Source organism: Hoplias malabaricus, chromosome 7 (assembly GCF_029633855.1).
Source record: "Hoplias malabaricus isolate fHopMal1 chromosome 7, fHopMal1.hap1, whole genome shotgun sequence".
In the NCBI taxonomy this organism is placed as follows: Eukaryota; Metazoa; Chordata; class Actinopteri; order Characiformes; family Erythrinidae; genus Hoplias; species Hoplias malabaricus.
The window spans coordinates 28,375,386-28,389,129 of NC_089806.1; positions in this window are offsets into that span (position 1 = coordinate 28,375,386).

The following is a 13,744-nucleotide window of genomic DNA, read 5'->3' on the forward strand; positions in this document are numbered from 1 at the left end:
TGATTGTGGTAATATAGTAGCATATAAACAGAGGAAAAAAGGGAGAGAAATAATTAATAAGTGTAAGTTGGGAACATATTTAGTCATTATTATGCCAAAAATGGGCACTAATGTTTCAAAAGGGGTTACTTTTGTTGATATAGTTAAGAAAAATAATCCTTTAATAAAAGGCATTGCAAGAATATCAGAAAAATTTTATAAGCGATGGCCTGACAGACCAACCATGGCCGGTAGAGGGGACACTTAACCCAGATGTAATTAAAACAATAGAGGTACTTGTATCAACATATAAAGCAGGACAGAAGAAAGGGCATCAAGGAGAAAAGCGAAAGGAAAAAAGAGAAATAGAGCTTGGCATTCTCCAGTTATTTGAACAAGAGAGTCAGAAACTGATGAAGGCGGCGAAGGACAAGAGGGAGAAAGGTGTAGAAGCGATTAACCAACTTACTAAGAAAACTGAAAGACAGATGGCCGAAGTTAATGTGTCTTTTCCACATGTGGACTCAGTTAAGACACCACCACCTTATGAGAAGTAAGTGAAAAGTGAAAAAGCCTATCCTCAGCTTCCGGTGATTAGTCAAGGAGGAAATTATCACATTGAAGATGAAGATGAATGCATCATTGAAACAGGACAAGCAGAGACAACAATAAAACTGTATCCGAGTTCCAAAAGCAAGAAGAAAACTCGACGTCTGCAGACTAGAGGTGAACTGAGAATGAGAAGGAGGACCATTGAAGATGAGGATCTGAGTGACCAGGAGGAAGCCATGGGTGGATATGACCCAGCCATTAGACGAATGCTGGCTAAAGCAGAAAAAAGAGGAAATGTGAGTAGAAGGAAAGAGGACTCAAGAGATGGAAGTTCTGATGAAACAGAGAATGAAGAAAGTGATGATGGATGGAAGAGTAAGGGATCATTCTCTGAAAGAGAATTCTTTCCTGCAACATCCAGCACAAGAGGAGAAGACAGACGAAGAGCTTTAAGAGAAGTAGAAAAAAGTATAGACCAATGTTTATTGAACTTAGATAATGCTTCTAGCTCACTGGAGACACAACTGAAAGATTTGCAGACATATGAGGAGGATATGAAGAATGAAGACACTAAAAAATCTGAAAGACAATACACATTGCGTCCAAGGAAAGGGAAATATAGGGAGATATGTCAGATATCATGGAAAAGTTGCCTACTTTGCAAGAAGGAGCACATCCTTGGATTTCAAAATTGGAAGAGCTTCTGGTGGGAACTCAGCCTGCAATAGGTGACATAAAGAGACTTTTAGCAAATCTCCTGGGAGTTCCAGCCATGGAAGAAATTCTACAGAAAGCGGGCCTAGAACGATATGTAAGAACTGCTGTTAATGATCCAGAGCTGTTTGCTGCAATCAGAGGTCGAATGTTGAGAGCATTGAAAGATTCATTTCCAACCAATGTGCATCCTGACAATATCCTGATTGAGCCTTTGGGAGAAGATTAGAACCCGAGAGCCTATGTGTCAAGAGTCCATCAGGTATGGAGAAATGTCACAGGAAATGATCCAGATTTAAATCAGATGGAGCAGTCAATTTTGCGAGCCAAATTACAGAAGGGACTACCCTTACCAGTGAGAAGTAAACTGGCAGAAGTAGTGGGTCTCGGAGGCATGGCAAAGAGTGTCTATACAGATCATATAGCCCATCAAGTGGAGCTATATAGAAAGAAGGAACATGATCAGAAAATACAGGATGAAGAGACCCTCAGAAAGCTGAACCAAATACAACTGGTGGACAACAAGAAAAAAGAAAAGAAACAAGCTGTAGTCATACAAAGTCAGCCTCCTAATCAGCCAGGACCACATCTGGATCAGACTCAACCTAAAGTGAGCCAGTCAACATCAGATGCTCCAGTGACTCCCTGGCCACAGCCAGTGTTTGGTCAGGTGCAGACATGGAGAGGAAGAAGTCAAGGAAATCTAGGAAGAGGAAGACCAAGAAGATTCAGTCTGAACTTTCAGCAGCCTCCTGAAGTGTGCTATAATTGTGGACAGTTTGGTCATTTTGCTCGTGAATGCAACCGGCCAGGAGGAAACTTCAGGGGATACTTAAGAGGAGGATTCAGAGGACAACCAAGGGCAATCGAGGGACCTGTGAACCCTTATAGGGGCCCGGAACCAGGATTCTAGAGATGCCCGGAGAACTCGTGTGGGAGGTGTCAGCTGGTAGCAATAGGGCCGGAGAGAGATCCAACAATAGAGGTGAAAATAAATAATCGACCATTGACAATGATGGCAGATAGTGGAGCTGCTTTCACCTATATTCGGCCTGAAGATGCTATACACCTCTCCAAGTCTGGTCAGATGATTCAGACAATCGGGTTTGAGGGAGTAAAACAGCTGATTCCTCTCACAGAACCAATTGAGCTCTGCTATAAACATCTGAAGACTACAATACCCATACTGGTATCAGAACATACACCTATTGCACTTTTGGGAAGAGATGCTTTGTGCAGACTGAACTGTACAAGAAAATGCACACCAGATGGCTGCCTGGTGGAAGTGCCAAGTGAAATGATTGATCAATTGATGATGAAAACAGAGACCGAAGCTTCTTCAGTATTTTGGATTGGAAATCTTAGTGAAGAATTCTTGGAGCCAGCCAAGATGTGGGAGAAGTTTATTGTAGCAAACATGCCTGATGCAAAGACTCCAGAGTATCCATTTCATTGTACACTGAAATACTTTAAGGATGCTGAACAATCAGATGCAGAACAATGGCTGAGTCATCAACCAAAGCAAGTTGAATTACTTTCATGTTGCATAATTTTGGGACCACAAGGAGCTGCTATGAAGATAGACAAAAATGATTACTTGCATAAAGAGTTTGAGATGGGAAAAAGTGTACCACATATGACTTTACAGGTGTCTGAAGACTGTGAGCAGAAACAAATAGGTGAAATGATGGCAGAAGCAGAAGTTGTCTTTAAACCGCTTAAAGAGAATCTTTCCATCTGGAGGAGTGAAGATCAGCGATTTATTAAGATTATGATTACTGCTCAAGGACAAGGACAGCCACAAGTCGTCAGGATGGCACATGAATCACTTTACAATGAGAAGATGGATTCAAACTCTTTGAAAGAGGAAATGCTGCGATGTGTTCCAAAATGTTTATGGTCACAACATAGCACTGACATTGGGTTTGTGAAGTCAGCTCAACCAGTGAAAGTTGAACTCCGACCAGAAACAAAACCTCCGTGGAAGCCTCAGTATCCTTTGAATGAAGAAACAATCAAAGGGATTGAACCAAAAATTGAAGGTCTTGTGAAGGCAGATGTTCTGAAGATAACACAGAATCCGCAGAGTAATACACCTTTGTTGCCTGTGAAGAAGCCAGATAACTCTTGTCGTTTAGTACATGATTTGAGAGCAGTAAATGAAGTAGTAGCAGACTTTCCAGCAGAAATGCCAGATCCACATGTTTTATTAGCCCAAATTCCTCCGGATGCAAAGTATTTCACAGTATTAGATTTATGTGGTGCATTTTTTAGTGTTCCACTAAGTGTAGAAAGTCATGGTTTATTTGGGTTTATGTACAAAGGACAATTTTATGAGTATAAGAAAGTACCACAGGGATATAAACATAGTCCTCACATTTTCAATAAAGTATTGAAAGATGATTTAGCTGGGGTAGATCAGAAGTTAAAAAGTACTGTCATTCAATACATGGATGATATTCTTCTTAGTGCACCAGGTGAGGAAATAGGTTATAAACTAAGTGTAAAGATGCACAAATGGTTGCCAAGTTTTTGTGTAGAGAAGTCATAAGCAGGTGGGGACTTCCAGATCGAATATCCTCAGATAATGGGAAAGAGTTTGTGGATAAAACGGTGAAATTAATTTTGCAAAAATTGGGAATTAAACAGCGTCTGGGAGCTGTGTACCATCCGCAAAGTCAAGGGATTTGTGAAAAAATGAATGGTGTCTTGAAAAATCGGATTGTTAAAATCTGTCAGCACACAGGGGTTTAAATTGGATAGCAGCGCTTCCATTAGCATTAATGGTGTGTCGCTCAAGTGAGCTGTGTGATTTACACATGACTCCTCATGAGTTGATGACAGGCAGACGAATGCCAACACCATGTTTGCGTACAAGTGGGAAAGGTCCAAGTTTAGCTCTTTTAGAAGATGGCATGAGAGCATATGTTTCATACTTAGCTAATTTACATAAAAGAATATCCACATACGTTTCAGAAAAGCAAAGAAAAGAGGAGGAGCAGGAGAGGCTGGATGAGCAAAGGAAGAATACAGTGCAGCCTGGAGACAAGGTGTTTGTAAAGGTATTTAGAAGAAAATGGTATAACGAATGCAGAGAAGGACCTTTTGAGTACTGGCACGGCAGTTCAAGTCAAGGGGTCTCCAACGTGGTATCATTTATCTCACTGTGTTAAAGCACCAAGTGAAGAGGAGCCTTTCTCAAATGGAGGAGAGGTTGCAGGTTCAGGAGAACCAAAAGAACATGAGGGAGAACAGGTTGAAAATAACATGCAAGAAACAAACCAGAGTAGATCTCCTGAAGAGGAGATTGTCCCTGGTTTGGAAGATGCTGATGACTCTGTGTATATTTCTGACGATGCCAGACATGACACAGCAGATTGTAAACGAGACAAAAAGTTTGGAGAAATTGAATTTCAATATGTCCCAGAAACAGCAGGTCCCATTCCAGAAAGCAGTAATTCCATTTCAAAACAAAGTGTCAAAAGTTAGTGAGGGGGTTAATGGATCACATCTAACTACACTAGTGCCTTTGATAATTTCAACAACGTCATCACCTTTCAAGACGGTGGTTAAAGCTAAATTAGGCAAAGCAGTTCATCTTCCCTGTAAATGTGGAAGATTTAATATAGGGAGTAATAGTCCTCCTGAGTGGAAAAATAGTCGTGGTGAAAAATTGGTGTTAACAGGACCTGAAGTTGATCATTTGCCTCATGACCAGAGAAAGTATCTTTTGTTTAATGCCTTTAGGTGGTTCAGAGTTAGAGATGATTGTTCAATTCTTTTACGTAATGTTACATGGGAAGATCAAGGGGAATACACTTGTACTTATTTGGAACCAGAGCTTAAATTTGTGCCATTTCAAAATGTGTGGAGAGAAGGCTACATAACTCGTACAGTGATAGTGATGATAAAGGACCAGAGTCCTATTGAGGTTTTTACATCTACTAAAAGAGTTCAGAACCAAACCACTATAGCAATGACTCTGAAGGTCACTAAAGAACAAATTAAGCCATTTACTTTAGCTCCAGAAATAAGTAAAGGAAATAATGTAACTTATTGGATTACTACTTTAGATATGCCATTAAAGGAGATTAATAGCACTGCATTGCCAATGATAACTTCTGTTTTGGGTACATCTGAATCTAGCACAACTGTTGAAAATGGAAAAATAACAAGATCACATAATGTTGTAAAAGTAACCCAGACTCCAGAACTAATGTCCTTTACATTGCAAAAGGAAATAAACATAACACAGGGTCCAGAGTTAAATATGGAGCATGAAGTGAATATAAGTCAAGTGACTTTTAAAGCTAGAAACCCAATGGAAGACATGGATTCAAAGGGTTTAGTAACCACTGAGAAAACCACTTTGAGAAAATCAGCATGAAAATATACTAACAGCACGGCCTGATGCGATGGAAGTAAAATCTGTGGAGACTAAAGACTGTTTTTGTTCCAATGATACTCACAATGGACAGGGAATTTTTATGGGAATATCTGATTGTGCTTGTTATAAGATGAATTTTAAAGAGCCTAAACCTAAGGATGTTTTGTTTAAAGTGAATTTTCATACACCAGATAGCAAACAGTAGAACATTAATGGTGCAGTATGACATTTTGCCTGTAAATGTGACTATAGGAAATTTTAAAGATATTTGGTGGGTTTGTGGAGATAAAGCATACATATTTCTACCATATGGGTGGACAGGCTGTTGTTATATGGCAACATTAAAGCTTCCTTATGAAGTTTATACTCTCCAAAAAGTTGAAGCAACTGATGAAGGGAATTCTGAAGGTAATTCTGTGAGAAGAAAGAAAAGGGAAATGGCTCAATTTCATAACTTGGAAGCCTACCATTGGAGAATCAGTATAGGAGAAAAATGGGGTATAGGATTATTCCCATGGTATGGTGTGACATTTTTAGCAGATCATATAGATAATATTACATACACTTTACAAGGGTTTGCTAATGAAACAATAAGAGGTTTTCAGTATTTGTCAAATACTCAAAAAAGTCACAGATTAACATTGTTGAAACATGACATGGCTCTGGATTACATTTTAGCTAAGCAAGGAGGTTTATGTGTGGCTTTGAATCTAACAGGGGATGCCTGTTATACTTTGATTCCGGATAATACGGATAATATGACTAGTGTTATAAAGGCATTGAAGCATATAAGGGAGGCGTTTGGTCCATCAAAAGGAGCTGGATGGTCTGTGAATGCTTGGTTATTGGAGAAATTAGGACCACTAGGGGCAATGTTGGCTCAAGTTTTTGGAGCAGCTCTTTTAGCAGTGTGTATAATGTTTTGTTTTTGTACACTGTTGTTAACTTGTGCAAAAGCTATGATTTTGAAATGGGTTGGAGTTGTAATGCCTGGAGATCAAGTACAGATGCCATTACTAAGTAGAACCGACTCAGACAAACATGAGGAGGAAATGTTGGAAAACAACCTGGTAGAAAGATATCCATTTTGAATATCCACTATTATATATTTTACTATTCAATTATGACATTATCTTTTATTTTGTTAGGTTAATTATTTAGTAATCAATTATAAAGATTGTAGGATGAAGTATACACTGTAGCTTATAAAACGTATTAATCCATTAGTATTACTATTATTAAAGTTTTATTTGATGTTTATTTGCATCTGTCATTTTTGCAAAAGATACTGGCTGTTGTTTCTTTCTTCCAGAAAAAAAAGGGGGGAAGATCACTGTAAGGTAGGATGGTTGTTTGAGATTCCTGAAATGCTACACGGATCCAAAAACTCAAAAGAGGACAATAAAACAGAAGGACTTTAAAACAGAATGGTGAAGACTTGCTGAAGCTCAATATGTCATCAACATCACATCAGAAGACAAAATTGCTGAAAAGACAATATTATGTCATATGTTTCTATTGAATTGTTTATTATTAGTAATCTTTGATATTGATAAACCATTATACGAGTGATATTAAAAATTGTAACAACTGTTTATTATGAAGACTTATAGACTGGTGAAATGTAATCTGTGTAAGTGTATTGAAATCTCAGAGTTTTTTGTTTTATCGATGTTAGGGCCAAGGGGTGTGTCAGGTAGGGACAGGTCCATTGGAAGGTCCGATGGGTCAACCAACCTGAATTTGGACATTGGTTTGACTTTGTTTTCTGAGATTTTCATATACATTTACTTAAGTCAACTCCCTACACATATTGAGTAAATTTAATTGGACTGGAGTACAAGTTTTGTGATCGTCTAGGCAGAGGGATCGTTGAGGGAATTTTTCCTGTCTAAAATATTTGAAGGATTTTCAAGAAAGATGGCTGCCGGGCAGGTTTTTTCACCGTCACACTCCATGAAATTCTGTTACATCATAATGCAAGTGGTGTTAAAATTGTGTGTAGGAAGGTATCACTTATTTGTTATGACATTAACATGTATGGGTTGCTTAAATTTTTACGAGACTTAAACAGTCTCGAAGGGAGGAAATTATGAGGTATATTAAATCAGAAGGCCTCGTAAGGCAGTATTAAGAAATTTTCACTGTGTTTTTCATGTTCAGCCATATGCTCTATGTCTGTGCTACACAGAGAGAAATGTTTAGGATAAGCTGTCAGTGAAGGCAGGAAACTATCAATTTTACACCCTCCCTTAAGAACATGCAAATGTAAACTATCCTCTATGTTTTTCCTTATTTGGAGAGGTGGGAGAAGCATATAGAGCAGGGGTCCGAGCCAGGAGGGGAGAGAGATTTTTTAGACATGGAAGAGAGATCTTAGACATGAAGGGGAGATGATCTGAGATCGGAATTGAACACTATCTCTCACCGGATCCTTAAGAACCCGTAAGACACTGTTTTGGTAAATAAAGATGTATTTACACTTTTAACCGTGTCTGCGGAGATTCTTTTCCATCACCTGTCTTCACAACACAGCAAAAGTTAAAAACAAGCAAAACTGGAGGTTTTAACATGTTTTAACATGTTTTAACATACAAGTGGAAGGCAGAAAACCTCTTTCCAGGTTGTTTCTAGTGAAAGTGAGAATGGACAGAGAATCTTGAACAACTAACTGCAGAATAACATGTTCCAAATTGCTTATATTGAACGCCAGAATGAACAGGGTTACAATATGAACTGAATAACTTAGATAAATCGTCAGGAGAGGAAAACTGGATGTTTGATTTCAGCAAACAGGAACATGTTTTAACACAAAAGTAGAAGGCAGAAAACCACTTACCAGGTTGTTTCAAGTGAAAGTGAGAATGGACAGAGAATCTTGAACAACTGAAAAAAGCATACAGAAGCTTCTTTTGATAAAGAAAGTGACACTTTCCAAATTGCATATATTGAACGCCAGAATGAACAGAGTCACAATCTGAGCTGAATAACTCCGCTAAATCGTCAGGAGATGATAACTGGAGGTTTGATTTCAGCAAAGAGGAACAGGTTTTAACACACAAGTGGAAGGCAGAAAACCTTGTCCCAAGCTGTTTCTAGTGAAAGTGAGAACGGACAGAGAATCTTGAACAACTGACTGCAGAATAACTCTTTCCAAATTCCTTATATTGAACACCAGAATGAACAGAGTCACAATATGAGCTGAATAACTCAGCTATATCATCAGGAGAGGAAAACTGGAGGTTTGATTTCAGCAAAGAGGAACATGTTTTAACACACAAGTGGAAGGCAGAAAACCATGTCCCAAGTTGTTTCTAGTGAAAGTGAGAATGGACAGAGAATCTTGAACAACTGACTGCAGAATAACTCTTTCCAAATTCCTTATATTGAACGCCAGAATGAACAGAGTCACAATATGAGCTGAATAACTCAGATAAATCGTCAGGAGAGGAAAACTGGAGGTTTGATTTCAGCAAAGAGGAACATGTCTTAACACACACCTGGAAGGCAGAAAAACACGTTCCATGTTGTTTCTAGTGAAAGTGAGAATGGACAGAGAATCTTGAACAACTGACTGCAGAATAACACTTTCCAAATTCCTTATAATGAACGCCAGAATGAACAGAGTAGCAATATGAGCTGAAAAATTCAGCTAAATTGTCAGGAGAGGAAAACTGGAGGTTTGATTTCAGCAAAGATGAACATGTTTTAACACACAAGTGGAAGGCAGAAAACCTCTTTCCAGGTGGTTTCTAGTGAAAGTGAGAATGGACAGAGAATCTTGAATAACTGAACTAAACATACAAAAGCTTCTCTTGACAAAGAAAATGACTGCAGAATAACACTTTCCAAATTACTTATATTCAACGCCAGAATGAACAGAGTCACAATATGAGCTGAATAACTAAGCTAAATCGTCAGGACAGGAAAACTGAAGGTTTGATTTCAGCAAAGAGGAACATGTCTTAACACACAACTGGAAGGCAGAAAAAACACGTTCCATGTTGTTTCTAGTGAGAATGGACAGAGAATCTTGAACAACTGACTGCAGAATAACACTTTCCAAATTGCTTATAATCAACGCCAGAAGGAACAGAGTCACAACATGAGCTGATTAGCTCAGCTAAACAATTAGAAGAGCAAAATTGGAGGTTTCATTTCAGCAAAGAGGAATATGTTTTAATACACAAGTAGAGGGCAGAAAACCACTTTACAGATTTTTCTAGTGAAAGTAAGAATCGACAGAAAATCTTGAACAACTGACTGCAGAATAACACTTTCCAAATTGCTTATAATGAACGCCAGAATGAACAGAGTAACAATATGAGCTGAAAAATTCAGCTAAATTGTCAGGAGAGGAAACCTGGAGGTTTGATTTCAGCAAATAGGAACATGTTTTAACACACAAGTAGAAGGCAGAAAACCACTTTACAGGTTATTTCTAGTGAAAATGAGAATAGACAGAGAACCTTGAACAACTGAACTACAGAAGCTTCTTTTGACAAAGAAAATGACTGCAAAATAACACTTTCCAAATTACTTACATTGAACGCCAGAATGAAAATAGTCACAATATGAGCTTAATAACTCAGCTAAATCATCAGGAGAGGAAAACTGGAGGTTTGATTTTTAGGAAAGAGGAACATGTTTTAACACACAAGTGGAAGGCAGAAAACCACGTTCCAGGTTGTTTCTAGTGAAAGTGACAATGGACAGAGAATCTTGAACAACTGACTGCAGAATAACACTTTCCAAATTGCTTATATTGAACGCCAGAATGAAGAGGGTCACAATATGAGCTGAATAACTCGGCTAAATCATCAGGAGAGGAAAACTGGATGTTTGATTTCAGCAAAGAGGAACATGTTTTAACACACAAGTAGAAGACAGAAAAACACTTTCCAGGTTTTTTCTAGTGAAAGTGAGAATGGACAGAACATCTTGAACAACTTACTGCAGAATAACACTTTCCAAATTGCTTATATTGAACGCCAGCACATACACGCAAATAGGGCATGAAATTACCCCTCCAATGGCACGCATATGTGCACATAGCTTCTCCTCTGCGAAATACTCATTTCAATGCATTCCTATGATTGTGTACACACTCCAAACAAATGCTTGTAGTTCTGAACATTTTTCCAAAATCATCTAACCAAACACATCGATGTAACAAAACACCCTAAAACGGCACAACTTTCGAGAGGTCTGTAATTTGACGTGACGGGTCCCAATGTGCTTGGGTCTGACTAAGTTAAATTAAGCGGCCGTAGCTTCAAACCCCTGGTAGGGTCTCCCAAGGCAAATTGGTCCTAGGTGATGGAGTGATCCATAAATCCATAAAGACAAGGATGAATGAGTCAAGAACACGGACACAGCCTCCCTTGCCTGGAGTAGGGTTACCGGGGCCTCACCCTGGAGCCAGGCCTGGGGGAGGGGCTCCTTGGCGAGCGCTTGGTAGCCGGACTTTCACTCATGGGGTCAGGCCGGGCTTAGCCCGAAGGAGTTACATGGGTCCACTCTCCCATGGGCCCACCAGCTGTGGGAGAGGTAGTAATCCGGGTCTGGTGCATTGTGGATCGGGTGGCGGTCGGGGTCAGGTTTACTGAATCCTCGGTTACTGAAACTGGCTTTTTGAACATGGAACGTAACCTCTCTGGTGGGAAAAGAGTCTGAGCTGGTGCGCAAGGTTGAGAGGTACTGGCTAGATGTAGTTGGGTTCGCCTCGACACACAGTATGGGCTCTGGAACCAATCTCCTTGAAAGGGGCTGGATGCTCTTTCACTCTGGAGTTGCCCAGGGTGAGAGTCGTAAGGCAGGAATGGGCTTACTCATAGCCCCCCGGCTTAGTGCCTGTACGTTGGGGTTTACCCCAGTGGACGAGAGGGTAATTTACCTGCACCTTCGGGTTGGGGAAAGGGCTCTGACTGTTGTTTGTGCTTATGCACCGAAAAGCAGTTCAGGGAACCATGCCTTCTTGGGGACCCTAGAGGGGGTGCTGGAGAACACTCATTCTGGGGACTCCATTGTTCTGCTGGGGTACTTTAACGTTCACGTGTGTAATGACAGTGAGACCTGGAGGGGCGTGATTGGGAGGAATGGCCCCGCTGATCTGAACCCGAGTGGTGTTCAGTTATTGGATTTCTGTGCCCGTCACAGTTTGTCCATTACGAACACCATGTTTGAGCATAAAGGTGTCCACAAGTACACCTGGCATCAGGATACCCTAGGCCGCATTTTGATGATCGACTGTATAGTCGTATCATCTGACCTGTGGCCATATGTTCTGGGCTCTCGGGTGAAGAGAGGTGCTGAGCTGACAACTGATCACCACCTTATGGTGAGTTGGATCAGATGGCGGGGGAGGATGTCGGACAGCCCTGGCAGGCCCAAACGTGTGCTGAGGGTTTGCTGGGAACGTTTGGCAGAGGAACCTGTCAGAAACTCCCACATCCGGCAGAGCTTCGACTGCATCCCGGGGGAGGCTGGTGACATTGAGTCCAAGTGGGCCATGTTCCGGACCTTCATTGTTGAGGCAGCTGAATGAAGCTGTGGCTGCAAGGTTGTCGGTGCCTGTTGGGGTGGCATTCCCGGCACTCGGTGGTGGACACCCTGGGTGAGGGGGGCTGTCAAGCTGAAGAAAGAGTCCTATCAAGCCTGGTTGGCTCAGGGGACTCCAGAGGCAGCCGACAGGTACCGAGGAGCCAAGCGGCCAGCGGCTTCGGCTGTCGCTGAGGAAAAAACTCGTGTGTGGGAGGAGTTCGGTGAGAACATGGAAAACGACTTGCAGTCGGCTCTAAGAAGTTTCTGGCAAACCATCAGGCGACACAGGAGGGGAAAGCAGTTTTCCACCAACACTGTACATGGTGGGGGTGGAGAATTGTTGACCTCGACTGGGGATGTCAGTAGGCGGTGGAAGGAATACTTTGAGGATGTTCTCAGTCCCATCAGCTCATCTTCCGCAGAGGATGCAGAGCTTGGGGACCCCGGGGTGGGGCTCATCTATCACTGTGGCTGAGGTGGCTGAGGTGGTAGGGAAACTCCTTGGCGGTAGGGCCCGGGGGTGGATGAAATTCGCCCTGGGACCCTCAAGGCTCTGGATGTTGTGGGGCTGTCCTGGCTGACACATCTTTGCAACATTGCGTGGACATCGGGAGCAGTGCCACTGGACTGGCAGACTGGGGTGGTGGTTCCCCTTTTTAAAATGGGGATCGGAGGGTGTGTTCCAACTATAGGGGGATCACACTCCTCAGCCTCCCCGGTAAGGTCTATGCGGGGATACTGGAGAAGAGAGTCCGACTGATAGTTGAACCTCAGATATACGAGGAACAATGCGGATTCCGCCCCGGTTGTGGAACACAGGACCAGCTCTTTACCCTCGCTAGGATCCTGGAGGGTGCATGGGAGTTTGCTCAACCAGTCTATATGTGTTTTGTGGATCTGGAGAAGGCATTTGACCGTGTCCCTCAGGGTATTCTGTGGGGGGTGCTCGGGGAGTATGGGGTACTGGGCTCTTTGCTACGAGCTATCCAGTCCCTGTATAAACAGAGCAGGAGTCTGGTTCGTATTGCTGGCAGCAAGTCAGACAGTTTTCCAGTCGGAGTTGGACTCCGTCAGGGCTGCCCGTTGTCAACGGTTCTGTTCATAATTTTTATGGACAGAATTTCTCTGCATAGCCAAGTGGCGGAGGGTGTCCATGTTTGGTGGTCTCAGGATTCCATGTCTGCTTTTTGCGGATGATGTGGTCTTGTTGGCTTCATCGAGCCGGGACCTCTTGCTGGACCAGTTTGCAGCCGAGTGTGAAGCGGTAGGGATGAGGATCAACACCTCCAAGTCCGAGTCCATGGTACTCAGTCGGAAAAGGGTGGAGTGCTCTCTCCAGGTTGGAAGTGAGATCCTGCCTCAAGTGGAGGAGTTTAAATACCTCGGGGTCTTGTTCACAAGTGAGGGAAATTGTGGTGAAGAGAGAGCTGAGCAGAAAAGCAAAGCTCTCAATTTACCGTTCAATCTACGTCCCAACCCTCACCTATGTTTATGAACTTTGGGTAGTGACCAAAAGAACGAGGTCGCTGGTGCAAGCGGCTGAAATGAGTTTTCTCCGCAGGGTGTCTG